Here is a 16079-nt window from a genome sequence, read left to right on the forward strand (position 1 = left end):
ATTAAGCAAACAAGATAACAGAAGCAATAAAATAGCATACACTGCAATCAGTTTTGTACTTCCATTTTAAATCAAAGTTGACCCTCTAAAAACAACGTATTACAATGTTAAAAATAATGTGTTGTTTGTACTGCACCCTTTGTTTAGTTTATCCCAGCATGTGTATTTATTTGACCTTGTTTTACTCAATTCATGATATGCATTTTTTTTTTACAGCAAAGATTAAAATAAACTGACATTTTTACATGGAGAAGTCACATGTTCCACGCTTTATAAACATTTCCATATCAGAATAAAGCCTGGACTAATTAGTTTGCATTTGTGTTACTCTTTAGAATTTGGGTTATGTGCAATGTGTTTCAGATATCCCCATGTTTGGTTTGGTTAGTTGTTATAAACAACAGATTCGGGTATTTTATCCAGGGGGTCACGTGGGAATATTCTGTTCTGACCAACAAGTTTCCTGTTCAGCTTGCACTGAATACTTTAACATAGTTATTTGTTTTATTTTTATTTTTTTAATGTGTGTTTATTTTATAATTATATGTCGCCTAGTGTCTGGCATTTTGCTCATCTCACTACTAAAAATGGAGGGGGGGGGGGGGGGGGGGGGGGGGGATAATCGAAATATTTGATCTATCGCAAGATAATGAGGTTTTTTGTATTGGATAAAACACACGTTCTATATACAATTTCAGTGTTACTTTGATTGATGCGGCGAAAACAAACAACGCGCATTATTAACCAACATTCACTTGTATTTTCTGTGAATAAGAATTAACAAACCCTCAAAAGGACGGTGATACATTAATTAGCCCCGTTTGTTTCTCCTTATGAAGATAATGTATTTTTAAAAGTTTAGGGCAGAAAGTCTGCGTATTTTTCTTTTTCTCGTTTTCTATAATAAGGCAATTCCGGAAACAAACGGATTATGCGCTTACCAGTGGGATTGTGCATATTAATGCTAGTGAAGTGCACCTAATGGGGATGTAATTGCAGAGCTTGTGGTCAAGATTCCAGACCTGCCTTTATACCAAAAAGACCCCCTGCGAGGTCTTTACACTGGAACTTAGAAGAAAAGGAAAAAGGGGGAAAAAAAGTAATTACCAGCCTTGCATGTTTAAGATTTAACCCTTTTTCTTGTTTTATTGCACCAGTTTCATAGGAACGTGGGTACTTTGTAAACAATGCAACCTTAAATTGCTTCGTTTCCCTCGTTTATGTCATTGTGTAAAGAAAGCAACCCTTTGTTGTGTGCGTGTGTGCGCGCATTTTATATATATATATATTATATATATTATATATATATATATATATATATATATATAATATATATATATATATGTGTGTGTGTGTGTGTATGTGTATATATATATATATGTGTATATATATATGTGTATATATATATATATATATATATATATATATATATTTTTTTAAACTAAAATTCATGGGATATTGAATACTTTTTGAATAAAACTTGCACCATAAAAAAAAGATCTTGACCGTTTAGATAAAGCAATGCTACACCGTCAAGAAACAAACCAAGTCGGCTGTTTGAGTCACAGTATTTCGTAGTGTGCATGGAAAATTGGGTAGATTTGAGTTATTTATTAAATTATAATAGTTTGGGTTGAAGAAGCTTTTCTGCTCTGCTGAACTAATTCATCATTAACTAGACAACGAATATGCAGTGAGGCAAAATGGACCCATTGTTGTAATTTAATTTAACTCTTTACTAAAGGATTTATGCTCCAGAAGCTTTTTACATGAGTGTTAAAGTCAATTAGATGACATTATCAATACACATACAATCGATATAATTTTTTTTTTTTTTTTTTTTTTCTTGTTTTAAAGAAAAACACAGTTCTATTAAATCTGACTGGTCACTGAACATAAAATATTTTGTTAATCCAATATTAGGGTTGACGAACAACATGAAACAGAAAAAATTGAATTAACTATAGTATTTCTGTTCCCTCGCCCTCCAGGTGACAAGAATGGTGCGATTATTTAAATTCATCTATATGAACTGATATAAAACTGAAGTAGAACTTGGATAACTTGACTTGAACCCGTAATATATATATATATATATATATATATATATATATATATATATATATATATATATATATATATATATATATATAAATGTTACACACACACACCGAAATTGAAATAATAATAAAAAAAAAAAAACAGACGATTTACCGCAATTTATGCTGCATGTTTATATTTTTAATCACATTCTTGTGTCTGACTTTACAGCCCCTGTTGGGCTAATGGATAAAAAGTCATGATTGATAGTTTTGAAGACTGCTTTTATTCTAAAACTAGTGTTTTTGTGGCGTGGTATAAGAAGCCACATCACAGATAAATGTGGGCTATATTATGACAGTTTAAATAAATAATGGAACAAAATAACCACCGCGAATTCCAATGTAGTATGTACAGAAACAAACATACTATGCCCATTTGAAAATATTTCACAATGTATTTATTTGTTTAAATTTCAGCATCTGATAGAATTTATTATTATTATTATTATTATGATGGTGATGATGATGACAGCTTTCCCTTCTGGTTTCAATCCGACTGCGTGAATAGATTTAAAATATTGACAATGCAGTCAATAAGAGAGTTAACATTTAACCTAAACCTAGTGAAAGTTGTTCGTCTCGATGTCATTTCCCTTGGTAGTAAAGTGATCCTTGTGCTGGATTGCTGTGTGTGTTTAGTGAAAGGTAATCCCCTCTCAATGGAGTACTGCTTGTGAAGCTTCTTGCCGTGGGACGATGCTTTTCTGTGTCCTGGCTAGTTTGTACTGACTCTCACTTTAATGGTGACAGATCAAAGGCCAGACCGTCTCCCAGTGGACCCCACTAAAATCCACTCTCTTTGTCTGTTGTTGCTAGGATTCAAGTAAACTAAGAAATAGTTCCAGGGGCATGTTAATCAGACTCGTTACAGTGTGACAAAGTCTCTCCAACTTCTCATTTTTACTATATTTTCAACCATGTGCACCTGCAGTTATATTGCTTGTCTGGTGTAAGAGCCTTTTATAAACACACAATAACTTTTGGAGCTGTAACTTTTGTTTGCTTAGTGGGACTGTTCTCTAATCTGCAAAGTGATTCCAGCTTCACATATAAATATATTGAAAAGTTTAGGTGTTTAAGTGCTTAATGCCATGCGTTTGAATTTTAACTATTCCCTTCAATACTAAGTATTTTGTATAAAAAGAGAATCCCTTTTAAAAGTGAATTTTAAACGGTAGTAAATTGCACCATTCAAAAACGTTATATATCATTTGATAAAAAGGGTCCTTTATCAGCCACTTGGAAATAATGTGTAAGCGCTTGACGTATTGTTTTATATGTTATCATGGGGTACATTTTCTGCACGGATCACCTTATGAGGTTCTTTATCATTTTGTTTTGAAAAAACAAAACACAACTCCTATTTCTATATAATAAATCAATGCTGGGCATTTGAATACAGCTTATTAAATTAATTTCCTGAAGAAAAAAAAAAACAAAACTTGTTTTTTTGGTAAGGGAGACCGGGGATATTTTTATCTTTCTCTCCACTGCGCACATATGATTTGCTAGTTTGACCAGACTGATACAAACAACGTACATCTGTCCTCAATCCCCATAGTTATCCTGTTTTAAGAGCTGATATACACATGGCAAGAGCGTTTGAAGTGTAATGTGTCCGATGTTACAATTGACCCCATGGCCAGAGTTGTAACGGGGGTCAGCTGTAACATTCTGTGAAGAATAATTAAATAACAACACATTTCATTTAACTCAAGAATGGAATGTTTTATTGAATAGATCAATTTTCACGTTAAGCAACTGTTTGTTTGTATTTAACTCAAAAACTGAATATCTTTATTGAAAAATAAAAATGTTCACAAGGCATTTTTTGTCGTACTTTTAAAATTTTGACATCCTTAAAATTATAGGCCTTGTCGAGCGGTATTTCACTCTGAGTCACAATTGTGATTTAAGAACGTTTCGTTTCCTTCGGTGCAAGATTCATGTGCCCAAGTATAGTTCAGCTAATAATGTATGGGGTCAATTGTAACACGTGTTACAACTGACCCCAACCCAGGGAGCCATTGCTAAACCTCGTGTTCCAGTTATATAATATTACATATGGCACCTGTAACATTAGGCTAATTTGATATATTTTATACGGCTGGTTGCATTAGCGGAAGTAATGCAGTTTCTACAGATACGCTGCAGTATAACTGGGGATTGTAACCTCACTGAATAATTTCATTATCCAGATTCACACTGTAACGGAATGAAACCAATTGTATCACTCTTTTTACACGCGATAAAGTAAACAAATGGTCGAATACGATACAGCTTACTGAGTGATTTTACCTATTCCCCTTCGCTTGAATCTCCTCCCCGTCCCACCCCCCACTGGCTTTCCAATGATCATTGGACTGCGCAGGCGCCTGCAGTTCAAAAGTTTGCCGGCGGATGCTTAACAATCTACGATGCCTTATAAACCGCGAGTTATTGCTGCCAGGTTGTTATAAATGATTACAGCGTTGCGCAGCGAATGCAGTGAGCTGACCGCAACTAGACAAAACAGGCGGTTATTAGGTTTTACACAACTCCTGCAGACAGAAGCAGTAAAATGTATCGCATAACAGCCTCAATATTAATGAATGCAGAGAAACTGGTTCATAGCAAAACCATGAAATGGGCTGCTTGAAATAAACAGGCGGCGGTTTTCAGTGCTTGCTTTTAGTTTTTGGATTAGATTATTTTAGCTGTTCAATGAAAAAAAAAAAAAAAAAAAAGGTACAGCCAAAATGTTGAAGTATGTAAAAAAATAAACCAACATTATATAGTTTCTGTAGCTGATGCATGCATAAAGATTATTCTATCTGAAAAAATGACAAAATAGAGGGGGGCATCCCTAGGGTAAATTATATAGTACATTCCTGTTTGTAACGCTTTTATTTGTATTTGATACAATTTATTAAAAACAATGGCTGTTGGCTTTAATGAAATACCTTTATGAAATGCCTTTTTTCTTCATATGAATTCCATTTTGGGTTTACGCAATTATACAGAATTAGCCGGCCTAGCCTTTGTGTGCATTTAAGGGGTTAATAAACGCAATCACAGCAACAGTAAAGCAATTCGTTTACTGTAATTATTCCACAATATCATATTTTATGTATTTATTTCCATAGTTAAATTATAAAACGGGAAAAAAATAATTTAGCATCTAACTTTAGTCTGGTTTGTGTTGCAGAGTTACATTTAAGTATGTCTGTGCTACGAAGCTGTTAAACAGAGTGATGACCGCTAAATGCCCTTCCAATGAGAGATCGTGAAAAGGGCTCGTGTGATTAATAACTCACATTATTTCTTAAACAGTCAGGTTAAAAGCCAGAACTCGGTAGGAGACATGTCAACTTTCCCTTATTTTGCCGACACTCTCCCGTCTTTTGGACACGTCTCACAGACAACTTTTGGGACAGATTTCCTCCCGTATTTTGCGCAAAACTCTAGTTCATTTATTTCAGCACACCTTTTAAATTCTGCAGAAGTCGTGTGTTCTGTGGTTACTGCAATCCCCGTATGTACTAGACAGTGTTTAGGACCCAGGGGAGCCTGTGGCAGGAATGCTTTGAGTGTGCAAGGCAAGCGCACATACTTGCCTCCCGGTAATAATAATAATAATAATAATAATAATAATAATAATAATAATAATAATAATAATAATAATAATACACATTTAAAGCTTTTTGGACAACAACATATTCTCATATAATCCTAAGCTACATTGGAAAAATGCATACTTTCTGTAAACTAATGATTTGTTTTAACTGTGATACACGGGAGCAAGAATGATGTTTGTGGTAAGCGCGAGAGATCACAAAAACACCAAAAATCCAGTGATGCTCAGAAAGCCAACGCGTCAATAACATGTTTCATTGCCAAAGGAAAAACGGAGATCAAGAAAGTTACACATGCAGAGGCTTTACATGTTGTGGCTAGTTCAACAAATCTGTAGTAGACATCTCCCCAGATTCAAATTGCAAAATATTGCAGGGGAGTTTAAAAATCGCACAAATAGTGAAATGCGTTTCTATTGCAATTTCAGCATCAGGTTGGTAGCGTGTTTATATACAGCAGTAGTGTGTTCATATAAAATATAAGATAATTGGCAATCTTAGTGACAGTGGTATTATTGATCCATAATACACGCGTAGTGTTATGAATAACGTTGCAATACCACGCTGTTGTGTATTTTAACTGTTAAACAAAAAGACGGACTTTCTGAAGTTTTTTTTCTTGTTAAAAAGTAGGTGCCATAGCTCGTCCTTTTCATGACGACCTCAATGTGCAGCACCTAACTCATCCTTTAGATTTGCTATGTGATGAAAGTAACAACACCGACAGCATGCTTTGCTGTCGTACAAAATCAACTACGGTGGAGCTGTTCACAAAGTAATGACTGCTGCCAAATCAGCCACCATAAATACAGTACAGTAATTGCCACAGGGGCCAGGAGAGAATCTGATTGTGACGCACGTCATGGCTGTTTTTCTGTTTTGATATGTTTTATTTTTAAAAGCAATTGGAAGTCGCACCGTATCACAGTCTATCATGCTACCAAGTAATAAAGTGGAATAGTTGTATGACTTTGCACTTTACTTCAATTCAGGCCACTAAGATTTCGCTTTACAAAAGCTTCCTTATTTTGCTCAATGTTGACAGGTGTGGTGTAGTCTTTCTCAGACACGTCACTGTGCTGGAACTGTCAGTTACAGTGGTGACGTATCTGCCACCAGTCCCAGTCCTGACTCGTACAATTCTACTGAGCACGTTATTTTTTACTGAAACTAGGAGAGACTGTGCATCGCACACCTGATTAAACAAAAAAGTAAACCGTCATAAACAAAACTGAACAGTCAGCTATGCAAAGTGGATTAGGTGCATCACCCTTTTTTATTTTCAGTAGAAGCATCATGTTTCAATAATAAAAATTGTGACGCACAGACAGTTTAGTAATTTGGGGTTTTGTCACGTTGTTGCAAACTCCATAAAGGTTAACAGAAGGAAGCCTTGGCTATTAAAATAAATTTTGTTAATCATTATTGACACACAAGCACTAAGGTATATATCCATTTCTGTGGATTATTCACTGTCTTAAATGCAAAACGAAATGATTAGTGTAAAAAAGTGGGTTTACCTATATAGGACAGTCTGCATTCTAATAGCTTGCGTGTTATCTATCATGCATTAAGTATTTATCAGGGAGAGGCGTGCTAACAAGACTATTAAACTTCAATCGAGAAGCGATCTGATTTACATTAGGCGCGTTTACCTTCAAGACCTGGATACAAAATCATGCGTTTCAATTCCGTAACATCAACAGTGTCGTATAGCAGCATGGCTGTAAATTGGGGGCGAGTGACATTATTGTGATTACGTTTCTACAAATGCAAGAGAAAGTTACATCTTTTATAGGGTTGTATCTAATATTTGAACAGTCGTTATTACTGTTTTTTTTTTTTTGTAAGACTGGGGTTGTACCTAACCTTTTCCATGATATGCGACTGGTTTCACAGACCCCAACTGTCGCTAAACTGGGACTACTCGGTATTAATTGAGGTAAGGTATATAGTCAAAAATTCGGTTGTGAAAGTCATAATCACAACTACAATGAATTAGTAGTAAAATATACTGTTGTAGTCAAATGACACTTTTTGAGGTTACTGTTTTTTGAGCACTGCTGTAGCACAATTTGCCGATTTGGTTGCCAACACACTCGAGGCGCCATGAGTAAATCAACCATAGCGTATATAAGCAGTATAGCATTGCAGAACACTGATCACTTTTGACGCGTGTTACTTGAGAGAGCTCTGCTTGCGAAGAGGTGAAGGCTGCTACCCTGCATGGGCTTGAAACATACCCTGGCCCATTCTTCATCTTGTATATTTCAAACATGTGACGTTGTGTTATACGAGCTGCATATTACATTCCAATCCAGATTTTTGTATGATGCGTTAATCTGCAGCAGAATGTTTAATGTACAGTGTTTTAGAAATTGTCTTATGACTACCGTTTGCAATACGCTACATACTGTATAATTTTCAAATTGATCAAAACTAATTTGCATGCGCGTATCTTATTTATATTGTATTGAGTGGTTATTCAAAATGTTATTCGGGCACTTATATTTTAAACTTTAGCGTGGCAGTGTTAGACTACTTCCCAGTGCAATATAATATCACTTACTGGATTCAATTAAAAGGGAAACGTATAAACAATTTCCACATTTCATTTGTATTTATTATTTTTTTTAAACAGACACCCTGAGTGTATCAAGACCCATTTCCACCACGGGTTCTATCTTCTCTGATTTATAGCTTATTTAAAAGGTTTACAAAACCTTTTGTGTCAATCTTTTTTTTTTTTTTTGGCGTCTGAAACATTTTTTTAAAGTCACCCTTGTCAAGACCAATCTTTTCTTTCCAAGGGCCCTTCCAAACTGATTTATCGAAACTGGACCTCATACAGTTTATTATCAGCTGATATCTCAATAGTGTTGAAATGTCAGCTGATATTTGAACAGTATATATCATATCACAATCAAATTTACCTTCTGGCAGAGGACAATGTATACCAACATACGGCACATCTTTTACAAGTCCTGTCATCACTCAGAACTTAATATTGCAATTAAACTGTCTTTTAAAGCAGGTCAAATTCAGCTGAACTGCAATAAATAAATAAATAAAATAAAATAAAAAATAAAATAAAATAAATAAAATAAACAAAAAAGAAAGCAAGTGCCCTGCTGTAGAGACTATTACAAACACGATCTAACAGGAAAATATAAAAATGCAATTCCCGGCGTGTCCTGATAGCTCCACGCCTGCGCAGACGACTGTATTGTTCACTTGGGGCGATTGTGCTGGATCCCAGATTTGATCTTGCTCCTGTGACGTACTGGTTTATAATAAAAGAATCAGGGTTGATCCTGAGCTCAGTTTGAGCCCAGAATCTGGTCCTAACTCGGTCTTGCTAAAGAGCAGAATCACATCGGATCAGAGCTTGATCGAACGTATTTAAATGGAGGAACTACAGCGGCTCATTCATAGACTGACGGAAGTGCGTATTTCGTGACCGGCAAAAAAGGTCTCTGTGTTTATTGCGTTATAGCGTGGTCTGCAATACTTTAGATTTGCTTAAAATAAATGCACTGTGCAATATAAAATATAGTAAAATGAAACAGGATAAAACAGCCCTTCTTTTTTTGTATGCACTGAATACATTTGCATCACAGCCACCAAATAACAACAAACATAAAACAATTGTTTGATACAACTATAATATAACACACGTTAAACGAGCCAAATATGAATGTGTCAAAACGTAACTAATAAAAAAAAAAAAAAAAAAAAAAAAAAAAATCTGACCATGTTTTTTTTTTTCTTTCTCTTTTTTTGGCCATCACTAGAAACCATTTAAAATAAATACACATTATAAATATGTATATATTATATACATATTAATTAACCCTGTATTGCAACGTAACACTTGTAAGTCGCTTGGATAAAGGCGTCTGCTAAATAAACAAATAAACAGGAATTAGGTCATTCAGTTGCCCTACACAAATAAATCAAAGAGATTGGCATAACACAATCACTACCGGTACCTATTGTTGACAAACTATAGACTTTTAGCAGTGGAGGTATGAGACCTTCCAATTTTCATGTTAAGATGTGCTCTTTATCATCCCTGAACGCAAAAGCGAGTGTGGCATAATGTAGATTTGTAGAATCTATAGAATGGGTGGTATGAGAATTCCCCTTAAAAAATATTTCTGGAAACGCTGAGGTTTAAATACCGATATGTAAGATAAATACAGATTGTTATTAAAATGCTTCCAGTACTGAATTGGTATTTAAGAAAACTGTATTTAAAATATTTGAAAGTTTCAGTTTCCATCACTTACAATAGGTAGATGTTGCTTGAACGTCAAACTGCAGAAAGGCACAGACGATAATGTAAACAACACCGAGCTACAGTGAGTTCCAAGTTTAAAATGTTTTCTTGTTGTTTAGGTAAGTGCTTTGCAATATTGCAATCTCAAGAAATGTGTGGACGGTTGTAAAAGTGATGGAGTGTTCAAGAACTTGCTAGCACTCCAAAAAATAGGCCAAATATTTCGACAGGTCCAAAAACATTGAATGTCATTCAGCACTGTTACATACTGTATTGCAGTTATTTGCTGTTCCCTCTTACAATACAAATATAGAGCGAGTTTTTTCACTTACAAAGCCAATGGACAAAGGAAAGGAATAACTTGACTGCTGAGTCTCTGAAAGGGATCCTGCTCGTACAGTACAACTTCAGGCACACATCTTGCAAGTCTTTTAGAGCTACTTCAACCACTGCTGAGAAAGATACGCTCTGCAGAGAAATATGCATGGGCACGAAAAGAAACACAGTATGAAACGGATGCTTGGTGCACAGATTTGACAGTTATCATGCAAATACTTTTTTGATTGCCAATCAATAAAGTACTCACTGTAAAAAGTTGTGTATGTTTGATGCAGGCCATTATACTTCTTTTTTAAAATCATTTTCAGATGTTCAAAGTATTTTGTATAAATTTAGTTTTTCCGTGTTCATTTTGCACAACGAATGGTTAATCTTGAATAAAAATTGATCGCCCCTCTGCAACCCCCCTGGGTAGTGCCTACTTTTTGAGGATCTGAAATATGGTAACCCTAAGGAAACCAAATGCCAGTAAAACAATTAGGTCTAATGTGTGTTTATTCGACGTTGTTTGTGTCTGACACTCTTGTGGTTAAAGGGATATTGTCTATTTTATGGTCTAGAGTACAAAATAGACACAGTGGTTTTGTCACATACTCCCACATATGTTTCCCGCTCTTTTTAGCAGTGTGTGCTGGCTGGTGAAGATTTATGATTGAACTGCATCAGCAACAAACAATTCCGTTACAAAAATAAAAATATACCATAGAGTTAAACAGCCCACCGAGTTGTTTTTTATTTATTTATTTGTTTATTTATTTATTGCTGTGGTTAGCAAAAAAAGTGTCTTCAGGAAAGGATCATTGTAGATATCCTATTAAAAAGGCACAAGCTTCTAAATGCAAATATCCTTTTCAAAGGGTATGTTCGTTATAATGGAAACACCGTACAGCAGATGAAAGCTGTTAATTACAATATGATCTCCTGTTTTGAAAAGGGTCCTACCTGTAGGCAATGCAGTGATTTGATGACTGTTTAAATGGTTCCTTCACTCAAGATGTGGAGCGCGATGATCATTCAGTAATTGGCAATCAGTCAACACCCCATCAATTAGATGAAGTGATACTGTAGTGTACAAAAAATAAATAAAAAATAGTGCTGATGATACAGCGCAAATAAGAGGAGGAATTCTAATGCTTTTTTTTTTCAGAACACGTACGCTGTGCATAAAACACGACTAAGCTATTTTCTGCATGTTATTAAATATTTGTACTTCATATCAGCAACATATAAAATGTATTCCTAAATGTAAAGAAACCTACCAACGCAATCTATCTAAATATACAAATAAACATAACTACGTGAATAGGATTGAGCCCCCCTTCTAACAGTGATCTTCATGTCAATTCCAAACGTGATACTTATAAACTGGTAAATTATAAAAATTATATATAGGCCTGTACATTTAAATATCAGCTTTGCTTATGTTTTATTGGGATTATTGACTGTAAAATGTGTACTTTCTCAGTGGGTTTCACACAATAATGTGCAGTCATGGGAAGGATTTACTCGTGTCCCCTTTATATCATAACGTCCTATTCATGTTCCCGGGCTCTGATACGACATCGTTGTGATAGTCCAATTAACAATGGTAATCCAGAACAACATCAAACTCATCTATTTTGTTCCCCCTGCGATGGTGTTTTGACATGTGTAATTTACCATTTTCCATTTGACACAACTGCATTCCTTTCCATATATTTCTACGGTTCTGTGCGCAGAAGCTGTTTCAAACCCACTTGTTCAAAACATGATAGAAAATAATCTAAATGTGTGATGAATCACGATCCTCAAACCCCAGATCGCAATCATTGTTTCAATAGGGCATGTTTATTAATCTCGGACCTTATTCACACCCGAAATATCTCGCTTTACAAATAGGGCAAATTAACTCACATTGACAAAGTAAAAGTTATACAATTTATAACAGTCTTGATATTTAGCCAGGTCATAAACAAGTGTTAAATAGCTCTAAACTATGTACTTATCAGTTTTAGCAATTATATAAAAAATAAATACAAACGATATAATTGACCAATGCAAAGAATACCTTAATTACAATTTTGCAAACATCTCCAATCAACATTTGACAGTTCTTGTAATACACAGTGAATCAAAGACTATTTCACAATCGGGAAACAAAAGCATTTATTTAAAAAGTCAAATGTTAGATGTTGAGATGTGGATGTTCAAGTAACTTAAAAATCATATAGGTAGCAAGATACCAGAGGTTTATATAGGAACGAGCTGCAAATACAAATATTATTTTCCATTTGCTTGAAAGACCTGAAAGTTGAAACCGTTAAAAAAAAAAAAAAAAAAGTTTCGTTAAAACTTCTTCACTTGATGTCGACAGAAGAATATATATATATATATATATATATATATATATATATATATATATATATATATATATATATATATATATAATGTTTTAAAACTATGATTTAAAAGATAAACTACTGGCAAAACAGTATTTCCCACTCCAAAAAATATATAAACGAAATATGTTGTTAAATGTATAGAAACTTAAATATTTTATTAGCTACACATATGAATCGCAATCAACATTCATAGCCTGTAAGCGCCAATAAAATATATATTGGTGACCTAGAACTTTGAAATTATTGGAGAAAAAAAAAAAACATCTGCAGAAAATTTAATTTATTTTTTTTTTTTAAATACTGATCCAGTTGTTTTAAATGCATCTGTGCATACAATTCCAGTGAATTGACAGTTGTGTTACAATATTACGGCGATTATTAAAAGCTAAATGTATCGCGTACCTTTTAATAATTAGATGCAATAGCCCCAAGGAAAGGGGAGTTTCACTACATTAAAGCCAGCCCTTGACATTAGTTAACACGATTACATTTTAGTGGCGAGACAGAGTGTTTCATTTCTACACAATGTGTGCTACATGTACAGCTGATGGTGTGGGGTGGGGGTTTATAATAAACGTAGTGGAGAATAAAAAGTGTGTTGTGAAATGTGAGCTTTTATTTATTAAAACCGGGTTGAAAAAACAAGTGGTCCATCTCTTTGATGCTTTTTAAAAATCAGCTCGATTTTTAACCGGTTTTGGTGTCCTAATTACCTGTATGGTGGTTTAGAAATAATATAGGCTATGTGTTACTCAACTAATTTAACACGACTGTAAATGATAATGGATATCCCGTCCCCCCATATGAACGAAGCTACCTCGTTTTATGTAGGGAAAGTAATCCATACTTAAAGTCTGCTTTTCATGCGTCAAATGCTTGTAATTTGAGATATCATTTATAACTAGTCTTCTGAGTTTATTACTCTCTCTCTCTCTCTCTCTCTCTCTCTCTCTCTCTCTCTCTCTCTCTCTCTCTCTCTCTCTCTCTCTCTCTCTCTCTCTCTCTCTCTATATATATATATATATATATATATATATATATATATATATATATATATATATATATATATATATATATATATATATATATATATAAAATGCCCGTTTAAGTGAAACTGGGCACTGCCTAAAAGGGTAATTCTTTTATGACTGCATTCGCCCTTTTATAGCAACATAAGAAGTAACACCTTTAAAGGAGGACAGTATTCACCTTGCAGTTTTACTGTGGAACAACGTTCAATATGTCTAGAAGACATTTTCTATAAATGCACCTTAACAACAAATGTTTAACAAGTAAACCATAAATAGAATGCAATAGTTTTGAAAAAGATCTTAGTGTTTATTTTAGTTGCTTAGATTATTAAACCCACAAAAATATTCTGAAAACAATATTATAGTATATAAATATTGAAAGGTGTTTTAAATCTGTTGTGCTTAAAATGTATGTTCAATTCATAAACACCTGGATTACAGTGTACAGGATACTGTTAATATTAGCTATTTATGCACAGATGCTCTGCATGGATGTGCCACAAAACCTATTAATGTCTTCTAAAACCAATAATTAATTAATAGCAAAGCAGTTTTGATTAGAAGTCTGCCTTCCAAGACATAGAGAAAGACTCCTAGTTAAAACTGGAATCGTCACTAAAAGTCTCTTAAAACAAAATCCGAAATATTACTGGGCGTAATGAAGTACAAATATAATTATGCATGTCCTGATGTTTGGTCATGGAAAAAACACACATGCATATAATAGTTTAACAGTGTATTAAAAACAAAAAACACTGTGTCCTGTGAGAGTGATGCAAACTAAAAACTATTCCATAAGATGTTAATCTCTAAGACTTCCTTGGTATAATTAAATAATCATTTAAATAACCTAATAAATGTTTAGTATGGGTGTTGATTTTTAGTGTAATTATTTCACAAGAATTAGATTTGCAAACATGCAGTGCTGGATTTAAATTTGTTAGAATTTAGTTTGTTGAAAACATAAAAGCCAACCCCATACACCTCTCAGCTTTCTACAACACTGAGTTTCCTTCCATTCATATTTAAACTTGTCATAGAATCAGTCTTTTACCAATACATTAAATACTTTTGCTTGACTGCTTTAAATAAGCATTAAGGAGTTTTGTGTAATTTACTTCCATACTCTCTCAGGGGCTAAACCCAACAAAGCAAGCACTCCAGGAGTAGGGTTAATGAGCTCTTGAGGTTCCCTGAACACCTGACAGGAGGGGAGCCTAGTCCTGCTCGGATTGAAAAGCATCACCATAAGAGCTAGATTTGGCTGGGAGATGGGTGCCGGCTGTTAAACAGGATTGATGGTTCTATGTTCACAATATAAACGTTCTCACTGGAATGGTGTGGGTGCCTGTGGTCCAGCTTTTAAAAATCCCTTATAAAATCTGTTTGTGCAGATAATTGATGTTTTAAGAAAATGTTTTCCATGGTTGTAGCTAACAAAACGATTCCATAAATCTTTCCTGCCACGCACGGCCATTTACTGTACTAAACATGCCTCAGATGTGCAGTTTTGAAAGGAACGTGTGTTATTTTTAAAATGTGATTAGTTTGTTCTATTTTATTCATGGCCTTTCATTGTTGTTCCTGCCCCTTCAACACTTGCTTTGCTGCCATTAACCAACCAGGTCCTTTTTCTGTTGTAGACTCATTTGCTTTACATTGAGTAACATGCTTTGAACTCGGAGTCACTGCTGGAGAACTTACCTTAGGAAGTGAAACAGTAAAAGACTTCCTGGAAGTAAGGTAAGAGAACCAATAACTTTTGTTTCACCTAGTGGAGACCAGATATTGTCTTTTAAAATGAAAGTGCATGTTGACTTTTAAAATGCACACCTGAACAGGTACTAAGGATCAAGGACCAATACACAACTGTACACTGGCTCTTGCTTCTATAAAGACACATGGTGCATTTGTACCTTATTATACCTGCAAGGGTCATTTCTGGAGAAGCAGGCCCATACATAGTTGGATCCATTCACAGTAAAAAAAAAAAAAAAAAAAAAAAAAAAAAAAAAACCCTCTTTTGTCCAAACCTGTTGGGACCCAGTGAGGGTTTGTAAAATTGAATTGCTCATATCAAATCATTATTGAAAAGTTCAATTGAAAAACCCTAGGACCATGAAATATTTTATGTACTGTACCTCAAAGGTCTCTCTAGGCACTTATATAATTTTTGCTTAAGACAATTGTTCTGCATCTCTGAACCGTTTGCTCTTCTATTTCTCTCTCTCTCTCTCTCTCTCTCTCTCTCTCTCTCTCTCTCTCTCTCTCTCTCTCTCTCTCTCTCTCTCTCTCTCTCTCTCTCTCTCTATATCTCTCTCTCTCTCCCT

General features: G+C 34.5%; 1 protein-coding gene across 1 annotated transcript in view; it reads left to right on the forward strand.

The window, feature by feature from the left end:
- LOC121320692 (citramalyl-CoA lyase, mitochondrial-like) overlaps positions 1-15501 on the forward strand; it is a 60080-nt gene extending 44579 nt beyond the window's left edge. Inside the window, 1 exon segment of the mRNA XM_041259260.1 lies at positions 15393-15501. The gene's annotated coding sequence lies outside the window, so the exon portion shown is untranslated.
- The last annotated feature ends 578 nt before the right edge of the window (positions 15502-16079 follow it).

Source organism: Polyodon spathula, chromosome 9, assembly GCF_017654505.1.
Source record: "Polyodon spathula isolate WHYD16114869_AA chromosome 9, ASM1765450v1, whole genome shotgun sequence".
Classification (NCBI taxonomy): domain Eukaryota; kingdom Metazoa; phylum Chordata; class Actinopteri; order Acipenseriformes; family Polyodontidae; genus Polyodon; species Polyodon spathula.